This window comes from Zalophus californianus, chromosome 1 (genome assembly GCF_009762305.2).
Source record: "Zalophus californianus isolate mZalCal1 chromosome 1, mZalCal1.pri.v2, whole genome shotgun sequence".
NCBI classification, from domain to species: domain Eukaryota; kingdom Metazoa; phylum Chordata; class Mammalia; order Carnivora; family Otariidae; genus Zalophus; species Zalophus californianus.
In genome coordinates this window covers 189,203,360-189,219,572 of record NC_045595.1, presented here as the reverse complement: position 1 = coordinate 189,219,572, position 16,213 = coordinate 189,203,360, and the positions used below count along the sequence as shown (strand labels likewise).

General features: G+C 35.9%; 1 long non-coding RNA gene across 1 annotated transcript in view; it reads right to left on the bottom strand.

Annotated features, from left to right (window-relative positions):
• The window catches only part of LOC113918695, a 310,636-nt gene that overhangs the window by 18,211 nt on the left and 276,212 nt on the right, over positions 1-16,213 (bottom strand). The window lies entirely within an intron of this gene.

Here is a 16,213-nt window from a genome sequence, read left to right as displayed (position 1 = left end):
CACAGTAACAGTTTTGAAAGTGAAAGGAGGCATAGCTGTAAAGAAGCGACTAGGTTTTGCACAATGAACTAGTGAAAGCTGAAAAGAGATTTGGATTTGGCATGGAGCTTAATAAGATAATTAAGAGTGTAGAGATTAATGGCTCCTAAAAATAACATTTAAAATAATGTTTTTCAACTAAAGGATCTTGAAACATGAAAACAGGTTTATAAATGTTAATTAAGCCTGTGAAAGTTGATGTTCCATTAGCTGAGGCAGCATAAAGGAACAAGAGCTATTTTTTTAAATAATTAGTGAACAATAACCGATAAACTTAATAAAACGTTTTATTTGAATGTTATCAGTATATAGGGTAATTGTAATTTCCCATAATTCTTCATAGAATAACAAAAAAAGGAGGTAGAATTCATCAGTTCTATAATATTTTCTCTTTGTTTATCCTACATATTTTCAATATGATAAAATATGATTTTAAAAGCACACCAGTTTGCTCCAAGTTTATGCTTTTCATGGAGAATATTATAGCATCAATTCTTAATATGCAAATTATAGTCTTCATTTATATATGCTCTATTTTTAAGAAGCACTTTCTCTTTTTTAACAATTTTTAAACATGTTTAGAAAGAGTTTTAATCAAAATTAAAATAGGTGGAATACATCTGCTAATCCTTTCCCATTGAACCAGGCAAAACTGGGTTTTGTTAGAAAATGCTTAAATTGCTTAACAATTTACTCCTACAAATAGACAAAATAATTAGAACGCAATGCATTTATCTGCTGAGCCAATCATTGCTTTAAACTTAAAACAAGTTTGTATATACTTTTTCCACAAAATACTTAATGGATATTTCCAACGCTCTCTGCAACTGCCCTAAGACAAATGCTTCTTTTAAAATATATTTTAAAAGAGAGTATTATTGTGGAACAAGCTTCTTTTCTACTTAGAAACTGAGAGCATGATCTTTTCATCCCTACTTCGGTTATACTGAAATCCTGGTAAATAATTTAAATACAACTTCCCCCAAACTAATTTTATTTCTTAATGTATCTTCTAATATGACCCTTTTTTAGAAGTTCAAAAAGTTTTTTCCTTCACATTTCAAATAATGAGTCACAGCAAATAAAAGATTTAGTTTCTTTAAACAACTAGGACTAAACGCTCACTTTTCTTAGATAGCAAAAACTAATACTGTACACGAAAAGCACAGATAACATACTAATGTCCTTCCCAACTTCGATGTATAACCAAAATAAAAACATGTACCGTCTTTTCCATAGACATTTTTCTATTTTTACGTAAGTTTCTATTCTAATCAGGATTAGAGCAAGAGAGCAAAAGGAAAAAGTTAATAAGAGTAAAGTGGGTGATGAGCTAAATAAGAGTACATTGAAAGTTCAAGGATCCCCTTTTATCTAAGAGTAGGCTTAAAAAGAAACAACAAAAAAAGTTATACCTGATATGAAAGGTGCGATTTCACCAAGTGCAATATATTGCTAATTATGCCATATTTTTGAAATAATAAAAGTAAGGAAGGCTCATTTGGTTATGTTGCCTTACAAAGCTGCTTTACAAAGCCCGATGTCTCTGTAGGTATACAAGCCAATGTTTGCTTTTTTTTGGTTTGTTTTGGTTTGGATTTTTGTTTGTTTGTTTTTGTTTTTGTTTTTGAGCAGGAGCGTCTCATTTTTTTCAGCACTGTTGCATGGAGTAGGACAAACTCAAGATTTTTTTTTTCTTCGGGGCTCCTGTTATTTCTTGGAAAAAAGGACCAGGGTGCTTGTCTTCTTTTTCTTCTTTCTCCGTATTCCAGGCACAAAGCACTGCGCAGAAGCTGCACCAATCCTTGCTGTCCCTGGCAGCAGAATGGTAGAAGGTGGGAGAGACCAGGAATCCTTCCAGGCTGAGCTGACTTTAGAAATGAGGATTGCACACGTTTGTCTCCTGAACCAAAAGGGTGAGAAGGCAGGGTGCCAGTTTGCTACACGGCTGCAATGATCTCATGCTCACTGCTGCGGCCGTCCTGTTTGCCCTGTTCAAATGCCTGTTCATTATAAACCAAAAAAAAAAAAAAAAAAGTACTTGGATTCTTCAGCAAGCAGAAAGGGTATTAACATTTAAAAAAATCAGCAGTAAGAAAAGCCAAAAAACAAAAAGCACATACAATTTTAGGATTCACTTGTTATGCCTCAATATTCTGTTTATATTTTTCTTTTTTTTTTTTCCTATTTAGAGATAAGCAGCAGAATTTATCAGGCGTGAAAGGGACAGCCTCCTGGTGGCCTGCCAAAAACCCAGAATAAAGGCGAAGTTGTGCTTCAAAGCTCAGTCGCTTGCTGAGTCTGGCTAAAGTCAAGTATTAAGATCCACCATTTTCTGAGCCATGCTAGAAAAGAAGAAAAAAGTCAGGACGGTTGCTGCTTTCCAAGTCTCCGTTGGCACCATCACAAAATCTCAGTCGTAAGGTCACATGATTCTCTGCCAAATGTAGAGTGCATTCCCATCAACCATTCTGCTGATACTGCGAAGGCAGCTATTGTCTCGTTTAGACCCAAAGTTCAGCCCACTCTTCATTGAATTAGCTGAAAAACGCATCACCTTTGGGGGCTGGGAGTCATGGAAACGTCTACCTGGCAAGCTGCCCACTTTTTCTGCCCATCAACCAGAGATGGAATTGTGCTGCCTAATGCAATGATGACTTGGAATGTGAAGACTCGTCCAAAGTGAATCTGATTCTTGCAACGCCTGTTTCAGTTTGCACAGAAAACTCTGGCTTCTTTTATTTAAGGTGGGGGTGGGGGGGGCATCTTTCCTACTAACTGTAGCAAAAAAAGGTCTGAACATGCCTACTCTGCAACTTGATTTCACAACACACCCAAACGGTTCTCAAATGAAAAGACCGAAGCCCTGCAAGTTTTCGGAGTTAAACGCATCCCTTCCTCTGTCTCCTTTTCCTAACTAGTAAATGCAACAAGCTCAGGACATTTGTCGTAGTCTCTCACATTAAGGTTTAAAATCTGTGAGATTCTTCTCGCTTTCTATTACTTTCTGATTTTATCTGGCACTGATTTTATACTCCGTGGCCACAAAATCCACCCGCAACAGTAGGGATGCATTATTGCTGCAACCCCCTTCAAAGTGGTCCCCTGAGAGAGGCAGTTGTCTCCTCGACCACACAAAATCTTGCAACTGGGTTCTGTGGTAATCCTCATCAGTACCTAGCACAGCTGCTGTGCAAGTTTGCTGAGAATGACTCATGTAAGAAGTGCTCTTTCTGTTTCTTCGCTAGCTAGTTTGCCTGTTTGGCATGAAAGATACCTTGGAAAGATTTAGGGCATATTATCAACACCTCTTAGGCAATAAATGAAATGCTCCCCCCCTTTCCAGTGAATTTCCATTCTAGCAGGCGACGAAAGTGTTCATGGACGAACATTTCCAGACTTTCTAACAAAAGTATAGTGAATTCAATCTTTCACTATTACTTTAAGCAGACTCGAAAGCCAAGCGGGAAAGCAAGTATTATGATTAGTATTTAAACCAAACACACTTGGGAGTACTAAGAAGAATCATGTTCTATTACCTTCATTTAAAAACGGTGCAATGACGGGAGATATTTATCTAAAGTACAGTTATGCTTGCAAAACATTTAAAATAAATTCAGGGCTTTACAAAATGATGGACTAACATTCCCCCTCCTCCACGTATGGATGCCCACATATCGCACATTACAGGACAAAGATTTAAAAAAATCATCAAGGGGCACCTGGGTGGCTCAGTTGGTTAAGGGACTGCTGTCTTCTCAGGTCATGAACCTAGAGTCCTGGAATCGAGTCCTGCATCCGGCTCCCTGCACAGCAGGGAGTTTGCTTCTCCCTCTGACCCTCTCCCCTCTCATGTGCTCTCTCTCTCTCTCATTCTCTCTCTCTCTCAAATAAATAAATAAAATCTTTAAAAATAAATAAATAAATAAATCGATCATCAAACCATGATTTGCTTAAAAATTCATCATCCCCCCCCCAAAAAAGATTCTGGGATCTAGGAAACAGACCCTAAAAATAGTCTGTGGTCTTTCTGGTTCCATGTTCTCTGGGTCACTTTCTTTAGAAGTGATAGGAGCGAATGTGCACGTGTGCACGCACATACACGGGAACTATTCTGGGGTGCTCCCCACTTGTAATTCGAAATACAAACAACTCTAAGCCAGAAAGCAAAAACTGACACGTGCTGAAATTAAAATTGCTTTATTCGAGATTGCAGAATTCTGGGCAAATTTTGCTAATGCCCTCAGCACATGCTTCGGGTGCCTGGTGGGACTCAAGCGCAGGTGGCAGACACATGTGTCCCATGCTTCGGCACAGCAAGATAAAAGGACGTAAGCTCTCGTAGAATGAGAAATTTAAGTTTTCAGCTCTCATTCTCTTATTCAGCAGATATTTATTAAGTATTCTTATGGGGGTTGGCCTTGTGACAGGCATAGGGGAACAGCAATGAATCAAGTGAACATGCCCCTATACAGGAGTCAGTCAATGAGAACTTGCAAGTGGCAAAAGCTTACTTCTAAAGGTAAGTGTTGCCATAAAATGCTAAAGGAGCATTTATTGGTGATAAAGTAATCGAGAAACAAGCTGGTAGAAATTGGAAAGTAGAAGTGAAACGGATATCAAAAAATAAATTACAGATAGACATGGGTTCTTTGTCTTGAATTGTCTCTTTTTAATGGAAAATTTATTAGTAGCTTTTTCCTAATTCTGTTTAAGTTCCCTATAGAAACCAGGGCAAAAATTGTATGCTGCCCTGCCAATTAAAGAATAAAGAAAGAAAAAAGAACAAAAATGAAACAGGAGAAATTCACTTCTGGGAAGATGTAGTAGACAGTTTTTCCTGATCCTCCTGCCAGGTAAACCTAAAAACCCTGGACATCATACATAAAACAAATATCAGGAGACTCTGAGTGATAGAGAGAAGAGGACAGAACAGCCAGGGACCTCAGGACCCAAGGAACAACATTGTGGTGAGTTCCCTGGATTTTATTTTTGACTCATCTATCCAAAACTTGGAGCGGAAGAAGCCAGCAACCCAGAGACACCAACTGGTGCAGACCAGAGAAGCCTCAACAAAAGCCTGTTCTTTGCAGCCAAAGGACCAAGAAAGCAGCAGCCTAGGAGGACAGAAAGCACTGGGGCAATACTACTTTGCTCTAGTCAGACACCACACAAACAGCCACCCCTGTACCTAGGCCCAGTGGGGAGCTCCCGCAGACCCTTGGTAAGCTAGAACAAAGCATCCCCAACTTCCTCTCCCCAACGCCAGAGTGGCGTAAGGAAGTCTAAATAGGAAACTGGGACTTTTATCCTTGTCAAGGGATAATGAGGTCCCTACCCTAACCCAATGTAATAATGTCAGTGGAGACTACATTGGGATCCTGGACTTCCACCCAAGCCCAACAATAATGAGGCACCATTCTGCCTCCCAGTACTAAGGTTGTTTTGGACAGAGGAGGCCTAGTGGAGGGTCAGGACATAAGAAACTGTCCAGCTCTAGAATTCCCTAACCTGTAAGGTGCCAGCAGAGGCCATGATGGGGGCAGTAACAAACAACTCACTTCCCTCCTAGCCAGGAAAGTATCAGTGGAGGCCTACTGGGGAATAGGAACTCTCACCCCACCCAGCAGGATCACAGAGCCCTCCCATTCAGGTGTCAGTGCTATAGCTGGCAATGACAAGGTGTGCCCCTTTCTCTGCTGGAGTAGTGTCAGAGGAAGCCAGCTAAAATAGAAGGTTTAATAATATCCAGGGTCTCATAATACCCAAAATGTCCAGGTTTCTTTCAACTGAAAATCATTTGTCATACAAAGAAGCAGAAACATCTCAAACTGAATGTAAAAAGACACCAATACTTGTGAACACCAAGATAACAGAGATATTAGAATTACCTCAACAAGATTTTAAAGCAGCCATCATGAAAATGCTTCAATGAGAAATTATGAAACATGGTTGAAACAAACAAATGTCTTATCAAAGAAATAGAAGCTTTCTAGAATAACCAGATAAAAATTTTAGAAACGAAAAATATGATAACTATGATAAATAAAAAAATGCAGGAAGCAAAGGAAAGAACCAGTGAATGAGGAGAGAGAACAATAAAAATGATCTAATCTGAACCACAGAGAGAAAATATACTTAAAAAAGTGAACAGAGACTCAGGCAACTGTGGAACTATAATAAAAGATAAAACATTTGTGCCATTTGAATCCCAGAAAGAGAAGAGAAAGAGGGCAAGGCATAAAACATGCTAAAAAAATAATGGCCCCAAACTCCCCAAATTTAGTAAAAGGCATGCAGATTCAAAGCAGCTGGGCAAACCACAAGCAAGAAAAAAAGACATCCATCCCAAAACACATCATAGTCAAACTTCTGAAAACCAAAGACAAAGAGAAAATCTTGAAAGCAGCAAGAGAAAAACATAATCTTCCTTTAGAGGAAAAACAATTCTGATAAGTAAATTTCTCGTCAGAAACCATGGAGATCAGAAGTAAGGGGTACAACATTTTTAATGGCTGAGAGAAAAGAAATGTCAATCCAGAATCCTATGTCCATGGAAAATATCCTTTAGGAATGAAGTGGAAATCAAGACATTATCAGATGAAGGAAAAATAATGTAATTCTTCAATAGTAGACCCACCTTGAAAGAATAATTAAGGAAGTTGTCTAAACAGAAAGGAGATGATAAAAGACGAATTTTGGACCTTTAGAAAGGAATAAAGAATTCAGTAACAAAAATATGAGTAAAAATAATAGACTTTCCTTCTCTGAGGTTTTCCAAATTATGTTTGATGGCAGAAACAAAAATTTAACAATGTCTTATGTGGTTCTAAATGTATGTAGAGGAAATACTTAAGACAATTATAAATGGGTATGGATAAAGGTACAAGAAGGGAGGTAAAGTTCCTGTACTTCACCTGGACAAGTAAAATGAAGACACCAGTACACAGTGACGTTATGTATATAAAATCTAATACATAAGACAACCTCTAAAAAACTACACAAAGAAATACACTGAAAAATAATAGGAAGTCAAAATTCTAAAAATTATAAAAAGTGTTTAAATAACACACAGGCAGGCAGGTGATACGAAAAACAAAGAGAAAAAAAAAACACAAAGAATCAAATGGCAGGCTTAAGCCATAACATATCAATAATTAAATTGAGGGGCACCTGGATGGCTCTGTCGGTTAAGCCTCTGACTCTTGATTTCAGCTCAGGTCATGATCTCAGGGTCATGAAATTGGGCCCCATGTGGGGCTCTGAGCTGGGCATGGAGCCTGCTTAAGATTCTCTCTCTCCCTCTGCCCATCCCCCCACTCTCTCTCTCTCTCAAAAAAAAATAAATAAAATAAATTGAATGTAAATTGTCTGAATACACCAATTAAATGGCAGAGATATGCTCAGTGGATTTAAAAAAAAAAAGTGGCTTAATTATATACTGTCCAAAAGGAACTCAATTCAAATACAATGATATACACAGATTTAAAGTAAAAGCATGGAAACAACATATATATATATATATATGTATGTATATATATATAATATGTATTTGTATACATATATATGTATTACTATACATACACATTCTATCTATGTCTTATGCAAACATTAGTCAAATAAAGCAGGAATAGCAACATTAATATCAAATAAAAGATCTTCAAAGCAAAAAAATTACCAGAGACAGAAATAAACATCATAAAATGATAAAAAGGAATATCCAACAAGAAAACATAACAACCCTGAATGTATGTACATGAGAGAGCTACAAAATGTGTAGAATAAAAACTGGTAAAATAGAAAAAAAAAATAGACAAATCTGTGATTATAGTTGTAAACTTCAACATACCTAGAACAACTGATAGAAAATTAGCAAGCATATAGAACTTAATATTATCAACAAACAGGATCTAACTGATATTTTTAGAACATACACCCAACAATAAAAGAATACACATTCTTTTCAAGTGCCCACAAATATGTTCCAAGATAGGCCATATCCTGGTCTATAAAGCAATTATCAACAAATCTGAAATCCTGCAGAATGCGTTTTCTGACCAAAATGGAATCAAACCAGAAACCGATAAGAGAAAGATAATGGGAGAATCTCTAAACATTTGGAAGCTAAGTAACACACTTCTAAATAACCATAAGTCAAAGAGGAAATCAAGGAAAAAAATACACTGGAGTGAATGAAAAATCAAAATAGAACATAGCAAAATTGGTGGGACACAGCTACAGCAGTACTCAGAGGGAAATTGATAGTACTAATTGCATACATTAGAAAAGAGAAAAGTCTCAAACCAATAATCCAAACTCTAATCTCAAGAACCAAGAAAAAGAAGAGTAAAATCAACCTAAGGCATAATAATAATAATAATAATAATAATAATAATAATAATAACACAAATAAATGAAATTGAAAAACAGAAAAGCAGTAGAGAAAATCAGTGAAGCCAAGAATTTGTTCTTGGAAAAAATAGATAAACTTCTTGTCAAGCCTCCAGCATGACTGACAAATAAAAAAGAGAAAAGACACAAACTGCCAATCAGGAATGAAACAGGCATATCACTACAGACACCTAAAGACAATAATGGAAAACTACAAGCACTAAACACAGAACTTAGACAACTTAGATGGAGTAGACCAATTCTTCAATAATACAAATTACCCCACCACCAAATATGAATTAGATTATTTGAATAACCATGTAACTATTAAGGAAATTGAATTTGTAATTTAAAAACTCTCTCAAAAACAAAACTCCAAGCCTAGATGGTTTTGTTGGATAATTCTAACAAATATTTAAAGAAGACTTAACACACACATACTTACACAATTTTTTTTTTTAGAAAATACAGGAGAGGACAATTTCCAATTTATTTTATGAGATGAATATTATCCTGATACTAAACACAGACAAACACAGTAGAAAAAGAGAAATACATAGACCAATATCCCTCACAAACATCGATTTAAAATCTTTAATATTGTACAAGCAAATAGAATTCAGCAATATATAAAAAAATATATATACCATGGCCAGTTGAAGGTTATTCCATGGATGCAAGTCTGGTTCAATATTCTGAAATCAATCAATATAATCTACCATAAATAGGCTAAAGAAGAATTATCACATGATGATATTGATAGATGAAGAAAATTTCAGCACCCATTCATGATTGAAAACTCTGACAACTAGGAATAGAGGGAAACATCCTCAATTTGACAAAGATCTTCTTTAAAAAAGCAAACAAACACTATAGTTAGCATTCTACTTAAAGGTGAAAAACTAAATGCTGTCCCCATAAGATCAGCAATAAGGTAAGGGTGTTCACTTTTACCATCTATTTGATTTAATGCTTCAAGTTCTATTCTAGCTGGTGTAATAAGGCGAAAAGAAAAAGGAAATAAAACATAGATATATAAATACAATATTAATTAAAATCACTCAAAATTTAAACACTTAGGTATAGGTCTAAAAAAATGTATAGAACTTGTATGATGAAAACTATGAAATGCTGATGAAAGAAACCTAAGAGATCTGGAAAGACATATCATGTTCATGGATTGCAAGTCTCAACATAGTAAAGATGTCAATTCTTCTCAAATCGATATAAAGGTTTAATGCAATTCCCATCAAAATTAAGGAAAATTTTTGGTAGAGATATGTAAAATTATTCTAAACTTTATGTTGAAATGCAAAGGAAGGAACTAGAACAGCTAAAACAATTTTGGAAAAAATATATTGGGAGGAATTGTCTAATTTCAAGACGTATTAGATAATAGTATATTATTTAATATGCTAATATTAGGTATAATATTATCTATCTATATAATACTATGTTATTAATAACAAATATAACAATAGATTAGTTTGATTGTAATCAAGACTGAGGTATTGGCAGTGAAATAACCATGTCAATCAATGAAACAGAACAGGGAGGCTAGAAATAGACCCACAGATATATGTCTAATTGATTTTTGAGAAAGATGCAAAACCAATTCAGTGGAGGAAAGGAGGAAAGGTAGTCTTTTCAACAAATGGTACTGGAGTGATTGATCATCCATAGGCACAAAAAGAGAGAGAGAGAGAACTTTGACTTATATCTGTACAAAATTTATACATCCTATACAAAAATTAACTCAGAGTGGATTACAGACTTAAATGTAAACATAAAAGTATAAAACTTCTAGGTAATAACCTCAAACAAAATCTTTGGGATCTGGGGCTAGGTAAAATGTTCCTAGAATTGACACCAAAATCATAATCCATAAAAACTGATAAATTAGTTTTTGTCAAAATTAAAAATTTTGCTCCATTAAAAAAAAAAATCCATTAAAAGAATAAAAAGACAAGTTGCAGATTGGAAGAAAATATCTTCAAACCACATATCTGACAAAGGACCAATATCTAGACAATATAAAGAACTCTCACAATTCAACAGTAAAAAAAAAAAAAAAAAATCAATCCAAATGGAAAATGGGCAAAAGATAAGAAGAGACATTTCATCCAAGAGGATACACAGATGGCAAATAAACACATTAAAAGATGTTGAACATCATCAACCATTAGGAAAACGCAGATTAAAACCATGTGATATCACTACACCCCTATTAGAAGAGCTAAAACAAAACAAAGCAAAATAGTGACACCCCCAAACATTGGTGAGGATATTGGATCACTCATGTTATTGATGATGAGAATGTAAAATGGTACAGTGACTCTGGAAAAGAGTCTGTCATTTTCTTTTTTTTTTTTTTCTCCTGTCATTTTCTTTTAAAAACTAAACATAAGCTGGGGCTCCTGGGTGGCTCAGTTGGTTGTGTCCAACTCCTGGTTTTGGCTCAGGTCATGATCTCAGGGTTGTGAGATGGAGCCCCGTGTCAGGTTCCACGTTTGGTGGGTGTGGAGCCTGCTTAAGATTCTCGCCTTCCCTCTCCCTCTCCTCCTTGGCTCCCCCACACCGCCCCCCAAAAAAGAAAAAAAAAAAAAACTAAACTTATGCTTATTATATGACCCAGCAATTTGGCTCTTGGACATTTATCCCAAAGAAATGAATATTTATATTCATGTAAAAACCTGTACATGAATATTTACAGCAACTCTTTTCGTAATAGCTCCAAACTGGAAACAGCCCAGGTGTCCTTCAACTGAGGAGTAGTCAAACAAACTATGGTACATCCATAGGTTGTGATACTACTCAGCAATAAAGAAGAACCAAGTATTGATACACTCGGAAACCTGGATGATTTCAAGAGAATTATGCTGAGTGACCCCATATTGTGCTGGAACCCCAAAGTTTATATTCTATATAACTACATTTCTAAATTCTTGAAATGATAAAATTATAGAAACGAAAAACAGATTAGTGTGTAAGGGTTATTAAGGCAGGATTGGGAGTAGGATGGAAGTGGGGATGACTACAGAAGGGCAACAGGAGGAATCGTTACGGTGATGGAAATATTTTGGATCTTGAGTGTATTCATGTAAGTATCTAAGTTGTGATACTGTACTATAGTTTTCAAGATGTTACCACTGGAGAAAACCTAGTAAATAATACATGGTATTTCTCTGTTTTATGTCTTACAACTGCATGTGAGTTATCTCAAAATAATAAAATAAACACTTTAAATTTTTTTTCTTTTAAAGATACACCAAGGCATCTGCTTTTACTGGCTGTGTGCACTGTTCTTGTGTGATTGTCAAGAAAACTCTCCTGGAAAAATCTGAGTGTACTAGCTGATTATTGGTTTATTTAGACTTGAAATCCCAGAGTACCAGTCAATGCATAATGATTTGATCAGCTAGGAAAAAATAGCTTGGGGAAATGTTCTAAATCAGGGGTCAGCAGACTTTTCTGTAGAGGGTTAGATAAGAAATGTTTTAGGTGCTGTGTGTCATAGGCTCTTTGTTGCAATTGCTGGACTGTGCTATTGGAGTATGAAAGTAGTCACAGACAATGAATGAAATGAAAGAATATGGTAGTGTTTCAATACACTTTATTTCTGGACAACAAAATTGTAATTCATCAATTTTCACGTACAAATAAGTTTGCTTGCTTTTCCAAACATATGTAAATATAAAAATCATTCTTAGCAAGTAGACTACAAAAACAGGTCCTGGATTTAGCCCAGGGGCTAAAAGTTTGCTGACCTCCTAGCCAAATCACTTTTTTTGGACTCATCCATTGTCTCATGATTCAGTTTCATTTCCTTTTTCTTTTCTTCTTGAATATCTTCTACATTTCAGAAGCTGCTAACTGCTCCCATTTAGGAATTCCCCCATCACTGTATTTCCATCTATGTTTTCCTTGCTCATGGTATCAAGGGATAAAAACACAAGTTTTATTGTTAAAATGTGGAGCATCGCACAAAGTAGGAAATTGAATAAACATCACTTTTTGTTTAAATTTCTTCATAATTTTAGTGAGAAATAATGCTGCCTTAAACTGTGCCTCTTTAAAAAGAAAAAGAAGAGGATGGCAGGAGGGGAAGAATGAAAGGGAGTAAGTGAGAGGGGGAGACGAACCATGAGAGACGATGGACTCTGAAGAGCAGACTGAGGGTTCTAGAGGGGAGGAGGGTAGGGGGATGGGTTGGCCTGGTGATGGGTATTCAAGAGGGCACGTTCTGCGTGGAGCACTGGGTGTTATGCACAAACAATGAATCATGGAACACTACATCAAAAACTAATGATGTAATATATGGTGATTAACATAACAATAAAAAATTAAAAAAAGCAACAACAACAACAACAAAAAACACCTGTGCCTCTTTAATGATACATGCCCTGAGAATCTTTAAAAGAGGACACTGCATGAGCAAACTACTAGAAAGACTCGAACTTATTTGGACCATAAGTTGGAAAAAAAAAGATACATAAAAAGGCAGATAGAAACAGGGTGGTGCTGAAAGATGGATAGGAGAGTTGTTCAGAGAGGAAATCCTAAGAGTTCTCATCGCAAGAAGAAACTTCTTCCCCCCTTTTATCTTTCTTTTCTTTTTATTGAACCCCTATGAGAAGATAGATATTAGCTGAACCAATTGTGGTAACCATTGTACAATATACGCAAATCAAACCATCATGCAAGATGCCTTCAGCTTAAAGAGAGATGTATGCCAGTTGTTTCTCAATAAAAGTTGTAGTTGTAGGTGTTACTTGCACAGTGGTGGTTGGGGAGTGGGGTGGTAAGGAGAGATGGCATTAAAAAGCAGAAAAGAAAAGGAGCTCATGACAATAAAAAACAGATTGAAATTATTAAATTAATTAACCAAGGAAGCCATTAAACTGAGGTGGCTTAATGTCTTAGTAGCCTTTATAAGCAAGCCCAAACCTAAGCTTGTAATACCTCAAGGCACCCAAGGACGACCACTCATAAGCAGACAACAAGGCTTTTCCAAATAAGGCAACTGCTTAAGCAATAGCCAGTCAAATAATTTTCTGCTTTGCTTCTGTGTCTTCTCTGTAAGTCTTTCCCCTGGTTCCTATTGGTGGAGCACTTTTGAGAGCTTCTAACCACTTTTGGTTTGGTGCTGCCTGATTTGAAGCAATTTTTGCCCAAATAAATGACTAAAATTTTTAATATGCCTCAGTGTATCTTTGAACAAAATTAAACTTAAAGTCAGAAGAAGATAAAACCACATCAGGCACAAAGTGAAATTTAAAAGCAAGCCTACATGGGACGAAGGACAGTATACAATAACTTGTATGTTCTTGTAGTCAAAATACTTCATTGAGGCCATGTGGGCGAAGGGGTGGGCTTCTAATGGAATTATTATAGTCATAAAAAAATAAGATTTTTTCCCCACAAATTGTTCTTAAAGATACTATAGAACGCAGTTATTAAATCATATAAATGACTAACATTTTGGAGTCCTTAGACAATATTGCCTACAATTTCTTTAGAGAATTAGAATGAATAAACAAAGAATAAAACCGTTTTTAGAATTAACTAATTTCAAATAATTACTAAAGAAAGTTAAATTGATTATTATTTTTACCCTTATGATCAACTAAAAACCAAGGCACATTAAGAACTCAGGAGCATTCATTATCTTTTTAATCAAATGGGAGCTGATGAAAACATTTCAATTGGAATGAGAGGTTTTAAATAAACATAATTTCTTAAAATACTAACCATAAAGTAAAATGAGGTATTATCATACTGATAAGAGTTAATATATATATATACATATATATATATACTTAAAAATCATGTTAAAACCCTTTAATAGGTAGATATGAATAGAGAAATATTAATATCTATTGAGCATTCTCAAATTATAGGTATGGTGCTAAGCAATTTATGTGAATCAGTTGATAACTTTAAGATTAATTTCTATAACTTTTATGAGCATGAAGAAGATCATACATGTATAGTTATCTTTGCTGGCAAAACACTACCCATCACACATTGGAGAAAAGAATGAGGTTTTTAAGTGTGTGGTAACACTGGTGTTTTAAGTGGCTTAGGGTTTTAACCGTTAATTTTGCAGTAACTATGGAATTATACATTTCAATTTTTATTTTTCCAAAATAGAGAACCTGAAAAATATGCAATTTTCATATTGCATATTACCTAAGTAATCTTAAAATGCCTTTTTTGCTGCTTTTGTATACCTGGGCCTCAGATCTAGAAATCTGGCCCACAAATTCGAAGTGTACATTATAAATGCTCTACTTTCTTGGGTCTTTTAATAGGTTCTAGTAACATATTAAGAGATTGAAAAGGTAAATAACATTGTTTAAATTAATAAATTTGGGTAGTTAAAAATGTTACAGACTGGGGCACCTGGGTGGCTCAGTTGGTTAAACGTCTGCCTTTGGCTCAGGTCATGATCCCAGGGTCCTGGCATAAAATCCCGCAACAGGCTCCTTGCTTAGCAGGGAGTCTGCTTCTCCCTCTCCCTCTGCCCCTCCCCCTGCTTGTGCTCTCTCTCTCCTCACACACTCTCTCAAATAAATAAATACAATCTTAAAAAAAAAGTTACAGACTGGTAAAACTCTTGGTTATGTTATTAATCTTTGTTTAAGATTGAAGAGCATTTATCTTAGGGGCTCCCGGGTGGCTCAGTCAGTTAAACATCTGACTCTTGATTTCAGCTCAGGTTATGATCTCATAGTCCTGAGATGGAGCCCTGCATCAGGCTCTACACTCAGCTCAGAGTCTGCTTAGGATTCTCTCTCTCCCTCTCCCTCTGCCCCTCCCCTGCTCAAGCTTGCTCTCTCTCTCTCTCTCTCTCTCCCCCCCATAAATAAATAAATAAATAAATAAATAAATAAATAAATAAATAAAAAAGAAGAGCATTTATCTTAAGTGGCATGATATTTTACTTCCTGGCTTACATACAAGTGAGGCTCACATACTAAGCAGTCTTAAAAGTCTGGCAGCTTCCTTGAGCACTTAGTAGCTATGCCTTATATATCAACTAATTTCAGGTTTCATGGGAAGGAAGAGCTACAAGAACTTCTGTTTAGCAAAATGGAAGTTTTTATTAGAGTTAAGCAACAAAGTCATAAAGCCAAGTTTCTACTTAATAGGAGGCACCACTGGGGCTTCCTTGACTTGACATTAAATGTTCATATAACTTCACCAATTGCATCTCCAGAAGTAAGTGGTAAAGCTTTTGGAAACAAGCAGAGTGTAAGCCAACGGTGTCCAATCAAGATCCAGTTCCAGATCTGAGGCAATATTGGGAATACTGCTGGGAAGGGCATGACTTCATTATTCCCTTTTGGCCACTGGATTATTTGACAGGACTGTTTCTCTGCAATCAAGTGAATATGCCCAGCATAATGTAAGGATGCTTGGTGAATCAAAAACAGAATAATTATTAATTAATGCCATCCCAGGAGGGGAGAGGCGCTTTATTCTACAATGTACAAGTGTCTCTGCGCCTCAGTTTTCTATTCACCACATCTCTCCAGACCTTTTTCCAGGATCTGTTCTCAATTACAGATAGCACATTCTACTTTTGAAGTCACATATGACCTGACTTTACCCTCACACATGTACTGCCAATTACTGATACTTTAAAATAATTTTGATTTCAGATAAAATTACCCTCCACCTCCCCACTAACTTGTGGTTGTGCTGATGTAGTGCTATTCTTCAGGTCTGCATATCTTCTGTACGTGTGATGACAGATTCTCCTTAAAAGGGGTGTGGC